The sequence below is a fragment of the Panthera leo genome, chromosome B3 (assembly GCF_018350215.1).
Source record: "Panthera leo isolate Ple1 chromosome B3, P.leo_Ple1_pat1.1, whole genome shotgun sequence".
Classification (NCBI taxonomy): Eukaryota; Metazoa; Chordata; class Mammalia; order Carnivora; family Felidae; genus Panthera; species Panthera leo.
The window spans coordinates 41,719,354-41,724,875 of record NC_056684.1 but is presented as its reverse complement, the minus strand read 5'-3'; positions in this window follow the sequence as shown (position 1 = coordinate 41,724,875).

Genomic DNA, 5,522 nt, shown 5'->3' with positions numbered 1-5,522 from the left:
CATGCTTCTGAAGGGTTTCTTCGAGGCTCCTGAGGTTTTCACTAACACCCTCTTCAAAGTCCATCCAACTTCCAGCCCCTGCTCTGTTCTAAATCCACTCCCACATTTTGGGTTTCTGTTACAGCCACACTCTATTTCCAGATCACAAATCTGTAATGTGAAAAAACACATACTTCAGATACAATTCACAATTCATATACCTTAAAATTCACCCTTTTAAGGTGGTACAATTCATTGGTTTCTAGTATATTCACAGGTGTACACCCATTCAATTCCAGAACATCTTCACCCCAAAAAAGAAATACTCATTACCAATTGTTCCCCATTCCTTTCTCATCCGAGACCCTGGAAACCACCCACCTACTTTCTGTCTCTTTGGATTTGCCTATTATGGACATTTCACATCAATAGGATCATCCAATATGTGGCCTGTTTCGTCTGCCTTCTTTCATTTTGTACAATGTGCATTAGTTATCTATTGCATTAACAAATTATCCCATCTCACAATTTCTGTGTTTCACAAATGTGGGCGCAGCTAAACTGAATGGTTATAGCTCAGGGTCTGTCCTGTGGTTGCAGACACTATGTGAGCAAAACCTTCAGTCATCTGAAGGCTTGCCTGGGACCAGAGGATCTTATGTTAACGTGGCTTCCCCATGTGGCTATAGACAAGAGGCCTCCATTACTTGCTACTGGCTTAAGGCAAGAGATCTCAGTTTCTCACCACATGGACCTAGCCACAGATCTGCTTGATTGTCCTATAGCATCCCCAAAGTTGAGTAATTGAAGAGAGGACGAGGTAAACGCCACAATGTCTGCTATAATCTAGCCTTGGAAGTCCTTTACCATCGCTTACGACAAATTCTTCTGATCACACAGACCAACCCTGATTCAGTGTGGGAGACTGGCTCCGCAGATGGTTTCTTAGAGCGTTGACATATTAGGAAATTTTATTGTAACAGCCATAGACGAATATATTGGGGATACACTCAATTCAGGAAAATTCAAAAAGATAGCAGTTTTCCTACACTCTAAGAAAAGAGGGGTTTTCTTTACTTCTGAGCCCTAAGCCTGTTTCTTCACTTTCCACTTTGATCTGTAAAGGTAAATACATGGATGTTTCTGAGTTGGTTGAAGTATAGAGAAAGCAGCTCTCTCTCTATAACTGATCCATTTGATCTCCTTATTCCTTTCTGGCTTCTGATCTCTAAGTCTTGTATTCATATTGGTCAAAGTTTTCAATCCATGCTGTTTTTGATAAACGTGAAAAGGTCATGCCTTCTTTTAATTGATTAAATTTAATGTTTAAATTTTAAAATATGTTGTGACTAAAAGCAATAAAATTATGGCAACTTATTTATTTTTAATGTTTATTTAATTTTGAGAGAGAGAGAAAGAGAGCACAAGTGGTTGAGGGGCAGAGAGAGACAGAGACAGAGACAGAATACACTGTCAGTGCAGAGAGCCCACTGTGGGACTCTGACTCACGAGCCATCAGATGGTGACCCAACCCAAAATCAAGAGTCGGAAGCTTAACCAACTGAGCCACCCAGGCACCCCAAAATTATGGTAATTTAAGAAAATGGGGGTGCCTGGATGGCTCATTCAGTTGACCATCAGACTTTAGCTCAGGTCATGATCCCATGGTTGTTGAGTTCTAGGCCCACATCAGGCTCACTGCTGTCAGCGCAGAGTCTGCTTTGGATCCTCTGTCCCCCTCTCTCTGCCCCTCCCCTGCTTGCGTGCGCGCGCGCTCTCTCTCTCTCTCTCAAAAGTAAATAGACATTGGGGCGCCTGGGTGGCTCGGTCGGTTAAGCGTCCGACTTCAGCTCAAGTCATGATCTCACAGACCGTGAGTTCGAGCCCCGCGTCAGGCTCTGGGCTGATGGCTCAGAGCCTGGAGCCTGCTTCCGATTCTGTGTCTCCCTCTCTGTCTGCCCCTCCCCCGTTCATGCTCTGTCTCTCTCTGTCTCAAAAATAAAAACGTAAAAAAAAAAAAAAAATTTAAAAGTAAATAGACATTTAAAAAATAAAAATAAATCAATGTTTCTGATACTGAAAGATACATACGCTTGCAACCTGATCATGCGATGTTATTGTATGCTTCGAACTTGTGTACAGACTGCAGAGTGAACTGCTCAGAGGCTCCAAAGTGCGGACATTTGAATTAGGGGAAAAGGATGAGGAAAGAACGTTATCTGGGCATTGGGGAGAAGTGCCCTGTAACTGAACTATAGGTGCAGGAGGATCCACACAGCGTGAAGAGCCTGCGAATTTAGTGAGTGTGTATTATGAACAAGGCACTTGCTTTAGATGTTTTTCATCTTCTTTAGGATTCTTAAAGCTCTGAGAAGTGCTGTGAACTTGCTCAGAAAAGGAGGTGCTATGCAAATGTCAGGGCTTTGCAGACCCTAGATTAAGAATTCCTGTTTTAGAAAAAGAAAAAGAAAGAATTCCTGTTTTAGATATTTTTGCCATGATAACTTCTTTTCTCAATATTGTTAGAAACAGTCTTGATAAATGTACATATCTCCCAGAGTGCTATCTCTGGTGTGGCGGATCCTTAATATTAGGGAAAAGAACTAAAGAGAACTTGACACAAGTTTCTTGTATTTGGGGTTGTTGTTTTGTTTTGTTTTGTTTTTCCTGCAATTTACAAGTTGTCAAGGTGATCATTAGCTACAAATTATTTTCCTTACCTTCCTGTATTAAACTGATCTTTTATTTTTATTAAACTTTTGTGAAGTCAGAAAAAAAGCAGAAAGCACACAAGAGTCATATGGCAATCCCAATACCCAGAATTTAAAATGTTAACATTTCATTAAATTTTCTTCATTAAAAAAAATAGTATCATAAGAGATAAAGCTGAAGACCCCTTCATGCCAAACCCAAAGTTCCAGCCCTTTTGCCCTACAGGCTACAGCTATCAGGAATTGGTATTTACCCTTCCAATTCCTTGTTTAATTCTTTCACAGCCATGTATGTATCCATATCTAATAACAGTATTAACTTGTATTATTTACATTTATATGAATAGCATCATTGTATACATGTTTTATACATTCCCTTTTTAAATTTAACATTGTTCGGTGATCTGGCCAGTTTATTTTAACTGCTGTAAAATACTACATTGCTTAACTATATCGCATAATGTTTTCTCATTGACAGATTTTTTTTTTTTTAGTAGGCAGTGCTGTAAGGAACATCTTTTTCTTGGTTGGACCATATGAAATTGCTGTTTTTGTAGGTTAAAAATATTTGAATAGGGAGTTTTTTATGATTAACCATTAGCCATTTGGATTTCCTCTAATGTAAATTTCCCACTTACATTCTGTGCTATCTGGAATAAGATAAATGAATGAAGTATTTCAAGAAGTTACTGTGGGGGTGCCGGAGTGGCTCAGTCGGTTAAGTGCCAACTCTTGATTTTGGCTCAGGTCATGATATCACAGTTTGTGGGATCAAGCCTGGCATCCAGCTGTATCTGATACTGTGGAGCCTGCTTGGGATTCTCTCCCTCCCTCTCTCTCTGCCCCTCCCCTGTGCTTGCACACATGTGTGTACACCCTCTCTCTCAAAAATAAATAAACTTTTTTAAAAATCTTAAAATAGTTAACTATACTCTAGTACGGTAATGAGATGGGTAAATAATTTAGAGAAAAATAGAACTTGAAAGTACGTGATTTTTAATAGGATCCTTTTTAATTAAAAACATACCATTAACAAAGTGCTTATTATGTGTCAGGCATTGTGCTAAGCACTTTGTATATGTTACTTCGTTTGATCTTCAAAACACTCTATTAAGTAGAAATTGTTCTTATTTTGCCTAAGGTCACACAACCATTAGCCATTGGAACTCATTGCAAACCCAGGTATATCTGGCTGTAAAGCCTGTTCTAACCATTATCTTGCCTTCCCATAAAAAAAAAAAAAAGAAGTCTCTAAAAATTTACAGATCCAATAAAAGTCACACTTAGTGGCATGCAATTTTATAGATAGTAAAAATAGGTTAGTAAAAACTATAGATATTTATAGTTTATAAACAATAAATAGTAAGTTCTTAAGGTACATAAAATGAATAAAAATAAATATATATTTGGATTTTAATTAGTAAAGCTGGCTGCAAATAAAGAAAAGTTTATTTTCTTTATTTATTTATAAAAGAAAGTTTATTTCTTCTATGGCACTTCCATACCATAGAATGGTATGCAACCATTAAAAAGAATTAGAGAATAAAGTTGAACCCCTGTCTCACACCATATGTAACAATTAATTCAAGTTAATTCACAACTTTTACATTACTGCACAGATTAATATAAAGACAAGACGGAGGTGGCACAGTAGAGTCATGTTCTTACATTCCACCTCCTAAATACAGAGCATGACATATAAAATGGGAAGTGGGAAAATGAGAAAGATATTCACGGACTGAAGAACACAAACACAAAACACTGAGCAGAGCTGAAGCTAATGTCTGGTGAACTCTGGGTCCAGAAGGCAGTGACAGCTTAAATTTCTGTTCATGTGGAATAATCAAAACTAAAACTGCTTCCATAAGGCAAGATTTGAAGGTAGGCTTTTAACTAAATCTGACAGGACTATTTTCCCTAATTCTTATCCTAAGGTGAGGTTTTGCTAAGCAAGAAAATAACAATAGACTTGGTATAGCAATGAGGGAACTGAGCTAGGATAGGTAGAAGAGATAAACTGAGAAAATTATGCCGGACTTCCCTTAGAAACAAGATTCGAAGGCTATCTGAGCCTGGGTTTAACTTGATATAATTATTTATGCCTATAGTTAAGAAAATGTAGCATTAAACTCCTAAGAGGTTATAAGGTAAGGTCATTATTCTATAAAAGTAATTGTTTTTCTCTATAAAATGCAGTTATAAATTCTAACCCTTCCAGACAAAGATTTAAGGTTTTTTTATATGTTTCTTTTTTTTAATGTTTATATATTTATTTTGAAGGAGAGAGAGAGAGCAAGCCTGCATGCATGCACACAGGCACCTAAGCAGAGGATGGGCAGAGAGGGAGGAAGGAGAGAATCCCAAGCAGGGCCATGCTGTGAGCTCAGACCCTGACTTGGGTCTTTATCCCACAAACTGTGAGATCATGACCTGAGCCAAAACCAAGAGTCGGATCCTTAACTGACTAAGCCACCCAGGTGCCCAGATTTAAGTTTTTTTCCACTGAGAATTACAAAGACACATTTCCAGAATTTGTTTTAAATTCTGGGATAGAATTTTAAAGCTTTGTATTCTGTGATAGGCAGAATACGGATGCCCTGATCCCCAGAACCTGTGAATAAGTTACCTTACACAGCAAAAGGGACATTGTAGATGTAATTAAATCAAGGATCCTGGACAGGGAGATTGTCCTGGATTATCTGGGTGAGCCCAATGTAATCACAAATGTCGTTATAAGAGGAAGGTAGGAAGTAAAGGCCAGAGGAGATGTGATGACATAAGCAGAGCTAGGAAGATGTGGGGTCAGGGACCAAGGAATGCAGGCAGCCTCTG